Source organism: Macaca nemestrina (assembly GCF_043159975.1).
Source record: "Macaca nemestrina isolate mMacNem1 chromosome 4 unlocalized genomic scaffold, mMacNem.hap1 SUPER_4_unloc_10, whole genome shotgun sequence".
Taxonomy (NCBI): domain Eukaryota; kingdom Metazoa; phylum Chordata; class Mammalia; order Primates; family Cercopithecidae; genus Macaca; species Macaca nemestrina.
This window is the reverse complement of record NW_027257555.1, coordinates 237,565-251,382: the sequence shown is the minus strand read 5'-3', so window position 1 is coordinate 251,382 and position 13,818 is coordinate 237,565.

The following is a 13,818-nucleotide window of genomic DNA, read 5'->3' as shown; positions in this document are numbered from 1 at the left end:
TTCATTCAAAGTGAATGATCCAAATAATAGACAGAAATAATAAAGAATAAAGGGCAACAAATGCAAAGAACTCATGAGATGATACTCTATGGTAAAATTTATTTACTTAGGAATTAATACCAACTCATTATTAGGAAAAAATAAACATCTTTACATCAAGAGTACTTTTTCCTTTAATAAAGAAAGGTGGAATGTGTATAATGAACAAGGGATAATCGAAATTTGCCAAATGAGGCTAGTAAGACAATCCCAAAAATTCACAATCATTATTCACTTGTCCATTAATCACAGGACAATACACACAAATGAAACTTACCTGACCGGGTGCAGTGGCTCATGTCTGTAATCCCAGCACGTTGGGAGGCCAAGGTGGGCAAATCATGAGGCCAGGAGTTCAAGAACAGCCTAGCCAACATGGTGAAACCCTGTCTCTACTAAAAATACAAAGAATTAGCTGGACGTAGTGGCGGGAACCTGTAGTCCCAGCTACTCGGGAGGCTGAGGCAGGAGAATCACTTAAACCCAGGAGGCGGAGGTTGCAGTGAGCCGAGATTCACCACTGCACTCCAGCCTGGGCCCAACAGAGTGAGACTCCATCTCCAAAAAAGATAATAATGAAATTAAAAAATTAAACTTACCTTCATATTAGAAAACATTAAAATTCAACCGTGAATCCAGCACATTATCAAATGAATAGACAAAAATTCTACCAACAAACTTAATATCATTATCTATGAAACTCAAGTACTACTGCTTAAAGAGCATTTACAGAACTCTCACCTCAAGCTTTCCCTGCAAAACAAGATGAAATGCCTACTCAAGACTCTTTAAGAACGAGCCACTGATAAAAGCAATATACTTGTAACTTGTGTAACATTTCATACATTTTTTCAAACACTGCACCATAATTAATTTACATCAGGCTTTCCAAATTAGAAAAGCTTCACTTATAGAACTTCTTTCCCATGGGAGTTTTCACATGACTTTTCAAGTAAATGTGAAAACTGAAAATATTCTTGCAGTTTCCAAACTATTAGAGTTTTAATCCTGTGTACGTTCTTGTATTTACAAGGTCCAGCCAGCTACAGTGTGCATTTTCATATGTTCTTGAGTGGGCATGAGAGAAATGAAACATTCCCACATTCTGGACATTCATAGGGTTTTTCTCAGGAATGAGCTGATGTCTTCAAATGGAACTAAAACAACTGAAGGCCTTACCACAAATTTAGATTCAAAAGGCTTTTCTCCACTCTGAGTCCTCCCAAATCTTCAAAAACAGGAAAATCTGAAGGCTTGACCACATTTCCTACATTCTTAAGGTTTCTGTGCAATGTGAGCCTTTTCATGTTTATGAGGGAATGGGAAAGAGTATGTGTTTTACCACATTTTTTACATTCAAGGGTCTTTATTTATTTATTTATTTAGTTAGTTAGTTATTTTCTCTAATTTTGAGATGGAGTCTCACTCTGCCACCAGGCTGCAGCACAGTGGCACAATCTCGGCTCCCTGCAACCTCTGCCTCCTGGGTTCAAGCGATTCTCCTGTCTCAGCCTCCTGAGTAGCTGGGATTACAACCATATGCTACCACACCCAGCTAATTTTTGTATTTTTAGTAGAGACGGGGTTTCACCATGTTGGCCAGGATGGTCTCGATCTCCTGACCTCGTGATCTGCATGCACAGGGCTTTCCCCCAACACCCCATGGCTTTTTATGTCCTTGAAAAAGAACTAAGACAACTGAAATGTGCCACCATGCCCAGTTAATTTTTTTTTTTTTTTTTTTTTTTTTGAGATGGAGTCTTGCTCTGTCGCCCAGGCTGGCATGCAGTGGTGCGATCTCGGCTCACTGCAAGCTCCGCCTCCCAGGTTCACACCCTTCTCCTGTCTCCACCTCCTGAGTAGCTGGCTTGAGCCAGCATGCCCGGCATTATTTTATTTTTTCTAGAGACAGGGTTTCACCATGTTGCCCAGGTTGTTTCACATTGTTTTAATCCCGGCTGGTTATGAACTCCTGGGCTCAAGCAATACACACACCTTGGCCTCCCAAAGTGCTGGGATTATAGGCTGAGTCACTACACCCAGCCTCTATATCACGACTTCTTTCATAGCGAGTAAGATGGCTGGAACGAATGTAGGCTTTACCGCATCTCTTACATTCATAGGGTTTTTCTCCAGTATGAATTCTTTCGTGGAGGTGAAGGGAACTGAGACGACTGAAGGCTTGGTCACATTGTTTACATTCATAGGCTTTCTCTCCAGTATGAGTACTTCTATGGTTACAAAGGGAACTCAAATGACTAAAGGCTTTGCCACATTGTTTACCTTCAAAGGGTCTCTCTCCAGTATGAATGCTTCCATGGTAACGAAGGGAAGTGGAACAGCTGAAGGTTTTATCACATTTGGTAGATGTATAGGGTCTTTCTCCAGCGTGAGTCCTTTCACGCATCTTAAAATAACAAGAAAATCTGAATGCTTTCCCACATTCCTTACATTCCTAGGGTTTCTCTCCAGTGTCAGTTCGTTCATGTATTACACAACAACCGGAAACAGTGAACGCTTTACCACACTGTTTACATTTATAGGGTTTTTCTCCTCTGTGAGTTCTCTGATGTCTTTCAAATGAATTGAGAAAATAAAACACTTTCCCATATATCGTACATTTATAACTGGATTTCCACTGTGCATTATCATGTGTCTTCTAATACCTGGAACAGAAACGAAGAATTTCCCACATTGTTCACATTTATATTGCTTCTCTCCATATAGTTTGTATCCTGAGTGAGCCAGGATATGCCTATTAAGGAGGGAATGATGTACAAAGACTTTTCCACAAACACTGCATTCACATTTTTTTTAATCCAGTAGAAATGTTCTCATTCAGATCAAGATTTGGAACTTGGCTGACAACTTGTCCATACTGTCTACCTTCTTTGCTTTCACACAGTCTCTGTATCACATGATTTCTGTAAAAAATATGAAAAGCACATTATTATTGGTTGGTTTAATAACTTTCTACTTATTAATAGGTCTTGGGCTTACACTGCTCCCAATATCAAGGAAAATGCATTGTTATTATTATATTTTTTTTGCCATGATTGAATTATTTGAAAGTAAATGGGTTACTATTGAAAACACAGCTACCACCTGCATGGCTATGACCAAATTAGTAACATTCATATACACACTTTTGTAGTGCTACTTTCAATTAAACTGTTTTCCAAACACTGACTGCTACACTGAAGTATATTACATTTTGGGTGAAATTTTTCTAAAAAAAATAAATTTCAAGTGACTCTTATTTGTTTTGGTTGCTTGTTTCTAAGTTCATGACAAGCTAAGATTCCTTCAGAGGACTTTATTTCCTCTTCTCAGTGCAAATTATTTTATCTCTTTCCCAGGTTTTTCAAAGTGATCTTCAATATTCTGGTCTTTCCATTTGTTTCCTAAAATGCAGACCCACAAAATTATCATGAATTATTACAAACTACAGAAACATTACTAGATTTCATGTTCATTATACACAGTGCCCATGCCTGATTTCTTCACCAAATCATTCCCTTGCCACATTCCAAATCACAAATAGCACTGATGATAGGGAAATACTTCTGTAATTAAGTGAAATGTGTTGTCATTCTTACCTACAGAAGCCAGATTCCTGCAGGCTTCCTGCATCACTTCTCTGTAGAGGTTCTTTGAGAAGAATCTATCAAAATCCATTCCTCCTGGGTAAAGTTCAGAGCCACATCCTCAAAAGCCATGGAGTCCTAGAACATTCCACACTTGTGGATAGAAGGACGGGTGAGAATGACAGCACTGGGAATCTATACTCAATCCAAAAGCTGTTTACATAATTCTAAAATTTCCAACCATTTATTCTGTGACTTGATTGTCACAACTCTTACTCTGTTCACACATACTCCCTCCCACACAGCAGTACTATTGCTAGAATTGAACTATTCAAAAAGGCAACAGCAAAGTAGAAACACCCATCTCATTAGAGAATCCAGGGAGTAAGATGTGCTGCTGGGAGTTACCTTTTAACTTCACTTTGTACATTTCTAGTATCTGTCATAATAAAGTCCTACCTGATGTGCATAAGGGAGTTAATATTATCAGTCCTGAGACTACTTATTCTTAAAAATGCCTGCTCACAAAATTCCATCTTTGTTTGTATTGGTAACTTACATTTTGAAAGGGATTCCACCAAACCAAGTAATAAGAATGACTCACTGCATTTAAATGGCTTATGTAATATATTTACCAAAACTTTTTCTGCCGAAGGTCTATTATTTTCACTACAGTGGTGCTTAGGAAACCAGACACCAAAACACAGTCTGAACACTAAGTGTTCAATGAGTTTCCCTGGTAGACAATATTTTATACGTGCTGTCACTTATTAACTGGGGAGTTGAGCCCATTCCATGTGATTATACCAAGAGAGAGTAGGATTATTAAATTTAATTGAGTAGTAAATAAAACCAATAATTGATATTTAACAATACTAATACAATAATTTTTAAAATTTCTATTGCACAATGTCAAGGCATTTTAAAATGACATTAATGTCACCACTTCCAGATGCTATTGCTATGAAATCACATAAATTCCCAAATCAGGTTGTTTTTAGGCAGGAAAAATTACTTTTTCATGCGTAGTAAAAATGACAAATGACTAATGTTTTTTCGTCATCTAAAAAAAGAGTGATGGCTTGTCTAACATACTTCTAAGATTTTCAAACGAAAATACTCAGGACAGCTCAGTATTAGCAGAGAGATGAGCAAGCAGACCAACGGGAAGAAAAGTCTTAATGACCCAGCATTTATGTGGAAAGTTGACGAATGATAGAGTAGGCACCGTAGAATAGAAAAAGAAATCACATGCACTTTAAAATATGAGGCAAACCAGGCTGGCGTCTACTTGGGAAAATACATTGCATTCTTCTCTGTTCCATGAACCATAATCAATGTATTAGATATTCAAATACGAAAGATAAAACCAGAACACTTTCAGAAGTCACAGGATTATTTTTTTTTTTTTTACGAAGTATTAGACAGAATTTCTTTTATGTAAGAAAACAGTAATAAAGGAACAGACAAACTCTAACATGTTAAAATTTAGGGAATTAAAAGAAAATAGAGTGGGCCGGGTGTGCTGGCCCACGCCTGTAATCCCAGCACCTTGGGAGGCTGAGGCGGGCAATCACCTGATGTCAGGAGGTGGAGATCAGCCTGGCCAACATGGCAAAACCCCGCCTTTTTGCTGTTTGTTTGTTTGTTTGTTTTTTGAGACGGAGTCTTGCATTGTCGCTTGGGCTGGGATGCAGTGGCAAGATGTTGGCTCACTGCAAACTTCACCTCCCGGGTTCAAGCAATTCTCTTGCCTCAGCCTCCCGAGTAGCTAGGATTACAAGTGCCTGCCACCAGACTCAGCTAATTTTTTTGTATTTGTGGTAGAGACAGTTTTTCGCCATGTTGGCCAGGCTGCTCTGGAACTCCTGACCTCGTGATCCGCCCACCTTGGCCTCCCAAAGTGCTGGGATTACAGGCATAAGCCACCGCGCCAGGCCTAAAACCCTATGTTTACTAAAAATACAAAAATTAGATATGTGTGATGGTGGGTGCCTATAATCCCACTCGGGAGGCTGACACAGGAGAATCACTTGAACCCAGGAGGCAGAGGTTGCAGTAAGTAGAGATGGTGCCACTGCACTCCAGCCGGGCTACAAAGCAAGACAGTGTCTCCAAAAAAAACCATAAAACAACACCAAAAAACCCCTCAGATATCCAGATAAGAGGATACAGATGTGTCCACTGTCATAAATTCTTCACCATGCTACAAGAGGGAAACTGACATTTTGGTGAATCTTTGTAAATCATCAATTTATCTATCACACTTTTATTTCACTAGTAGCATTGACAAAGCTGAGTGTTACAATTCCATTTGACATTACCCTTGAAAAGAACAGACCTTTAAAACTTACTACACTCACTCTGGGGAAGAAAGAAATATGAACTTTTAGCAAATAAAATATGTCATTTTACCTTGCTACTTTAGAAATAGTACCTTTATCTTTCAAGCTGTACTGACAATATGTATCTTACAGTCAATGAAAAACTGAAACTCAAATAAGCGGACAAGCTTTATCAAGGTAACAAACTCAGGGAGAGGCAGTGCTGACTCCAACACAGACCTTTCTAAGTGTCACGGCAGGCCCTTCTATCCCTCGGGACACCCATCCTGTTCAGTAAAGTCCTCAGTGACCACCTAGGAGGCACTGGCACTGCTCTTTGTCCTCCTGTGTGCCTTCAGTGCATTTTCATATTCAGGTTCTTGCATATCCTCTCTGGGGTGGGTTTTCCTTGACCTTTGGGACAGTTTTTCTCTCTTCACAAGTCTGAGACAATCTAGAGAGCAGAAATCGTTTCTGCCTTTTCCTCTCAATATCAGCATCCCATTTGCAGACCGTCAATGTGTGTCCGAGGAATAAAAGCTCCGGCTGGAGGAACAGTTTTTTTTTTGTTTTGTTTTGTTTTGTTTTTTGTTTTTTGTTTTTTGAGACGGAGTCTCGCTCTGTCGCCCAGGCTGGAGCGCAGTGGCCGGATCTCAGCTCACTGCAAGCTCCGCCTCCCGGGTTCACGCCATTCTCCTGCCTCAGCCTCCCGAGTAGCTGGGACTACAGGCGCCCGCCACCTCGCCCGGCTAGTTTGTTTTTTTTTTGTATATTTTTAGTAGAGACGGGGTTTCACCGGGTTAGCCAGGATGGTCTCGATCTCCTGACTTCGTGATACGCCCGTCTCGGCCTCCGAAAGTGCTGGGATTACAGGCTTGAGCCACCGTGCCCGGCCTGGAGGAACAGTTTTAATGACCTATCTTTAAAGACATTACGTTGTATTGTCCATTCATTTTAATGTCCTAAAATTTTAATAACCCTAAGGGGTCACCATTTTAGATGAAACTATACCAGGAGATTCCTCTAAGGCCAGGAGCATCCAACTGCTCCCCTGAGAGACTCTACTCCCTACCTCAGGCTGTCGTTGGCGATGAGATGGCCCCGGGGCTGATACTCACTAGACCCTCCAATAGACATGTCCACTGTGGGTATCCTGGGTCATCCCCAGACAGTTCTAAAATGCCAGGACTAGGAAAAGACAGGAGGGTGGCTGAGGACACAGCACCCTGTAAAGTTTTCACGTGGGGACCTCAACCTAAAGACATTTTGGTAATATGTACACTTAGGAAAGATGAAAAGAAGAGAGGCACAATAATTTTTTTTTTTTACAGTAGAGTGTCAGATGATTTCTTCTCCACTTTCCTCTCATGTAAAATGTTTGGAAACAGAAAAATATTTTGGCCAAGGTGGCTCACGCATGTATTCCCAGCACTTTAGGAGGCCGAGGTGGACGATCAGTTAAGGTCAGGAGTTCAAAACCAAACTAACCAACATGGCAAAACCCTGTCTCTACTAAAAAAAAAAAAAATAGCTGGACGTGGTGGTGGACGCTTATAAGCCCAGCTACTTGGGAGGCTGAGGCAGGAGAATTGCCTGAACCCAGGAGTCAGAGGTTGCAGTGAGCTGAGACTACACCATTGCACTCCAGCCTGGCGACAGGGCGAGACTCTGTCTCAACAACAACAACAAATATATATATATATAATATAAAATACACATTTAAAATTACTACCTGTAGATAGTATTTGAAGTCATGGGACTGACTGAAGGTAGAAACAAGAGAAGGCAAGGAAAGTTTTTATATTTATATTTATATATAATTATATAAAATTAATATACATAATTATAATATATAAATGTATCATATAGGCTGTGCACAGTGGCTTACACCTGTAATCCCAGCAATTTGGGAGGCCAAGGTGGGCAGATCACCTGAGGTCAGGAGTTCGAGACTAGCCTGACCAACATGGAGAAATCCCATCTCTACTAAAGATACAAAAATTAGCCAGGCGTGGTGGTGCATGTCTGTAATCCCAGGTACTCAGGAGACTGAAGCAGGAAAATCACTTGAACCCAGGAGGTGGAGGTTGCGGTGAGCCCAGATTGTGTCATTGCACTGCAGCCTGGGTGACAAGGGTTAAACTCCATCGCAAAATAAATAAATAAATAAATAAATAAATAAATAAATAAAACAAGAAATATATATTTATATCTAAATATATAATTATTATACTTAAATGTGTATATACATACATTTATTATAAATTTATTAATATATGAAATATATTTATTTCTGAGACAGGGTCTGGCTCTGTTACCCAGGCTGGAGTGCAGTGGCACTATCATAGCTCATTGGGGCCTTGAACAGATGGCTCAAGCGATCCTCCCACCTCAGCCTCCTGAGTGGCTAGGATTGCATGCACACACCACCATGCATAGCTAATTTTAAAATTTTTTGTAGAGACAGGGTCTTCCTTTTTTGCCTAAGCTGGTATTGAACTCCTAGGCTCAAGTGATCTTCCTGCCTCAGGCTTCCAATGTGTTAGACGTGGGCCACTGCATCTGGTCTAATGCATTTTTTAATTTGCAAGTTTACATTATTTAATATTTTGAAGTACTGAATGTGTTGAACAACCAAGTTGCAGAATTCCCGAACAATGGACGGTCAGCTGTCATGTCCTGGTTCAAATCCTCCCAGCACACCAAGGCTAGAAACCTTTCAGCCAACTTCCACTTATATCTCCCGGGGCAGGACAATGTCACTTGGCCAATCTCCACTAAGAGGGACTCTGGAAAGGCAAGAAACTATTCTGTTCTCTATAATGGAACGTGACCAGGGAGGAGGCAGTTGGGAGGGCCAGCTGGGCCCTCCAACCAGCAGTGTCCACCATCGACCAACTGCCCTAGAGCTACACCGTGCTGGGCATTTGGGGCACTGTTATGAGCAAGAGTTCCCATTTTTCTTCTCATGGGACCTTCATGCTAGTGGCAAGAGACTTTTTTTTTCTTTTATTTTTTGAGACAGAGTTTTGTTCTTGTCACTCAGGCTGGAGTGCAATGGTGTCATCTCGGCTCACTGCAACCTCTGCCTCCTGGATTCAAGCAATTCTCCTGCCTCAGCCTTCCGAGTAGCTGGGATTACAGGACTGCACCACCACATCTAGCTAATTTTTGTATTTTTAGTAGAGATGGGGTTTCACCATGTTGGCCAGGCTGGTCTGGAACTCCTGAGCCACTGCACCCAGTCAAGAGGGAGATTTGAAATCAATAAGTAGAATTGTGATGAATGTCGGAAAGAAGAATGTGTGTGATGGGGAGGGGACCTAAGTTATTGTCTCATATTTTAACACTTTCATAGGCAATAACTAAAAACTTAGAAGCTTAAAGTAACAAACACCTTTAAGCCAATTTTGGCAAGCTAGGAGTTGAGCACATTTTAGCAGGTCCTGTGCTTGGGATCTCATGCTAAGCAGCTGGGCTGCATCCTCATCTGAGGCTCCACCAGGGCAGAATACATTTCCAGGTCCGCCGAGGTTATTGGCAGAATTCATTTGCTTGGACCCGCTTGGCAAGGGCCCAGCTTTTTGCTTCCTTGCCTACGGGGCTCCTACAAAGGTCCTTTCTCAGCAGAGCATCTCCCTCCTGGAGCGCCTGCAGGTGGAACCTTTCTCTCTAGTGTGCGAAGGTGATGCACTGTGACAGTGACATACCATTGCTTTTGCCAGGCTCTATGGGTTAGAAGCCAGTCACCGGTTTTGCTCGTACCCAAGGTCAGGAAGACTATGCAAGGGCATAGGTCATTGGGGGGTCAGTCACTTTAGGGTGTGGCTGCCACCACTGAACTCGGTGAGACTTTAAGGGCTGGTAGGAGCTGGCCAGGTACAGGGGTGAGGGTGTGTCAGGCAGGGGTGAGGGCATGGAGGGGGATGCAGAGGCCTGCACCCTGGAATGTCCTTTCACTCCCTGAGGTTTTGTTCTCCTTATCCCTGAGTACATCCCAGAACACGGTGGGGCCCTAGCAGGGGAGAGGTACCTGTGTTGTTCATCTGGGGACCTTGTTAGGCAAATCAGATTAGGGGCCAGGCTTTCAGTGGTGGGTGTGAGCGTGGGAGTGATGAGTGTGCAGGTGTGTGTGGGAAGAGCGATAGGGATGGGGTCAGCCCCAGCTACCATGAAGACCTTAACCGTGCATCCACCCATCCCAGCAGCGTCCCTGAGTGAATGCCTTCAGGGTGCAGGTCCTGTTTTACACATGGAAGTGAATCAGAGTGGGACACTCCCTTGCCTTAGAGAGGTCACACTTCTTCTCCTTCTTCTTCTTCTTTTTTTTTTTAAATTTGTGACAGATTCTCACTCTGTTGCCCAGGCTTGAGTGCAGTGGTGTGATGTTGGCTCACTGCAACCTCTGCCTCCCAGGTTCAAGCAATTTTCCTGCCTCAGCCTCCTGGGTAGGGGAGCTGGGATGATAGGCACACATTACCATGCCTGGCTAATTGTTGTATTTTAGTTTCCATATTGGCCAGGCTGGTCCCAGTCTCCTGGCCTCAAGCGATCTGCCTGCCACAGTCTCCCAAAGTGCTGTGACTACAGGTGTAAGCCACCACATCGGGCGAGAGGTCACACTTCATGTCACGTGGGAGGCAGCCATTCAGACAGCACCCCAGCTGGCGCTGGGAGTGAGGGGTGCTCAGCGTCCTAGGAAGGCAGAGGGCTGCATGAGAGGTTCGGGGAGGAAGGACTGGAGGAGGATTTGAGATTTTCACCTGAGCAGCTGGGTGGATGGAGGGGCTGTTTACAGAGAATCACAAGAATGTGGATGAGCAGGTTAGGGCATTAATAAACCACTCCGTTTTGGCCGCGGACAATTTGAGATGTTTCCCTGTGTCCAGCTGGGGCTTTGGGAAAGGTCAGGGCTGGGCATCTGACTGGGATGGATGTCTCTGGCAGGCAGCAGAGCATGTGGATGGTTTGTGAAGCCCGCAAGGGCATGACATTTCCTGTGGCAGTGCCCACTGCAAATGGAAGGGCATTTGGCCTGAGTCCAGACATATACAAGTTGGGCAGAGAAGGGGGTGGGTCCTCAGAACCCACCGAGGAGCAGCTATGGAAGTACAGGGAAACCAATGTGTGGGGGCACATGAAGCAGGAAGCTCAAATAAGATGAGGAAAGACGTTTTAAAGACGATCAGGGCTGGAGACAGTGGTTCATGCCTGTAATCCCAACAATTTGGGAGGCTGAGACGAGAGGATAGCTTGAGGCCAGAAGGTTGAGACCAGCCTGAGCAATATAGGGAGACCCTATTTCTATAAATAAATAAACACCATTGGTACTTGGCATTTCGGGCGGGGAACAGCAAACACATGAAAGCTATGAGGCAGGAAAGGGAAGTGATTAGTGCTTGCTCCTGGTTCCTTTATCAGACCTTAAAGAGATGCAGAGACATTTCAGATACTCCTTGGCCGAACTCCTTCAGGGAAGGCCTAAGTTCGCTTCTACTTCCCATCTATTAATTTTTTTTTTTTTTTTTTTTTGGAGACAGAGTCTCACTCTGTCGCCCAGGCCAGAGCCCATGCTGTTGGCACCATCTCAGCTCACTGCAACCTCCAGCTCCCGGGTTCAAACGATTATCTTGCCTCAGTCTTCCCGGTAGCTGGGACAACAGGTACGCGCCACCACGATCGGCTAAGTTTTTGTATTTTTAGCAGAGATGGGGTTTCATCTTGTTGGTCAGGCTGGTTTCGAACTCCTGGCCTCAAGTGATCCACCTGCCTCGGCCCCACAAAGTGCTGGATTACAGTGCTGGGATTACAGGCCCTACTTCACTCCTAACGCCCACCATACCTGCTTCCAACTGTTTGCTGAATGACAAGGTGAACGAGTGAATGGGACTACATGACTTCGGGCAGCAGGCAATCCTATTCCTTGGACCTCAGTTTCACTTTTTGTAAAGCAAGCCTGTCTCTCGCTCTCTGCCCTAAAAGCCTGAGTTCTGGGCTTGAGATGAGCGCGTCCTGTAGAGCAGACTCCAGGTGGACGTTGAGCTGGGTCTTCTAGGAGGCCAGGATCCTACCAGCTCTTGGGTCCGGTCCTCCCGCGGGACCCTGCACGCCCAGTCCCAGCGCCGCCCCGCCCAACCTCCATTTGTTCCCCCAGACCCCGCCCTCTCCACACGGCTCGTTCCCCATTGACCGGGGGGCGGGCCCTTGGCGCCCGGCTCCGCTGGGGGCGGGGCGGCGGGAGGCGGGCGGGTCCGTGTGCACCTGCACGGTGTGTGTCCCGGCCGCAGCCCCGCGCCAGCTGCAGCTCCTTGATCCGAGCCGGATCCTGAGCGGGGAACACGGGCTGAAGCGGCGGCGGCGGCCCCGCCCCGGGGCTCCATTGTTGAGGCTGCCGGCTCTGTTGGCTGCTCAGCTGCGCTCCAGTCGGCCCAGGCGCCGCGGCGAGGAGCGAGCGCTGCCAGGCGGCGGCCTGAGGTGAGACGGCGCGACGGGCAACGGGGTCTCCAAAGCGAGCGGGGTCTCTGCCCCGGGCGTGGCAGCTCCGAGCTGGACTCCTCAGGGTCCGAGGTCGGGATCCGGGGTCCTTGCTCCTGGACTTTGTCTCGGCCTCGGGTGGCACCGGGGGCTTCGCGCCTGCTACGATACCGCATGGGCCTGCGCGGGGATCCTGGTCGCCCTGCGGGTGGCGGCAGGTCCCCACTGCTCCCCGGCTCCCCGCGTCTGCCGCGGAGTGCACTGCATGGACCCGGGCGCTGGCTTCTGCCCGGTCTTCCGAGGCGTGGCTGGTCCCCGCGTGCGGTAGAGGGGGCCCTGCGAGGACCCACTCGTGGGGCGGGGTCTGGGTCACCGCGAGTGGGAGACTCCGCCGCCCTCCCCGACCTCCCTCGCAGCGAGACTGCTTCGCTAGACTCACCGAGGGGACTGCGCGGACCCTCGGACGAGGGAGTCCGTGACTCTGGGTGGGGGCTCTTTCCTGGCCCCGCATGACGGCTTCCTGAGTGTTTTGTCACCTATATAGGTGGCTTCGTGGACCCGCGCGCGTGGGTCCTGGCCGCCCTGCTAGTGGGGCTGTGCGCTGCCCCGTGGCTCCTCTGGGTCGACTCCGCCTGGGACGCGCGTATAGTGGGGGTCCGTGCGCGAGGGTCGCGGTTGGTGGGGGCGCGCTGACCCCGCCCCATGGTTTATCCTCTCACTTGCCCGGCGGGAGGAAGCGAGAGGCGCGGGCCCGGAGCTGTCGCACAGCGGCCGCACGGACCTCTGCCCTGGCCGGCGGGTCCAGGGGGGCGAGGGGCTATCACTGCGCGTTCCACCGCCGCACTTCCTGCTCTGGCCCCGGGCTGGGTTCTGATTGGAGGGAGCAGGGCCCTTCTGCCTGGCGTTTCTTGATTTCTTCCGTTAGTAATGGGAAGAAAAAAAAAATCTGGAAAGGTAGATTGAACTTTGTAACTCTCGGCGCTTGGAGAGTGGAAGAAACTCTCCCAAAAATTTGGCGGGCTGGAAAATGCGTTTCAAGCAGGAGCATCCACACCCACGGAATGAAGCCAAGGCAGTTACAGTTAGAAGTCAGATTTATGAGGGGAGAGCAAGGGTGAGGTCCGTAGGTGGGGAGACTCCGACCTCAGCTTGATGAGAAGACCTGATGCTGCCCCTCAGACGCGTATTTCTCAGCCACCAGAGAAGGTGGAATCACTCCTTAGTGAATGCTTTCATCAAACTTTTGAAAAACCTGTAATGTCCCAGGAAGGAAAATCGAACTGGACAGTTTTCCCCTTTTAAGACTGTTAAACGTCCCGGAGACAAACAGCAGAAGACTCAAGGAGTCCAAATACTCAACCTGAAGTTCTTTCTGAACAAGAGATGGTGTATAA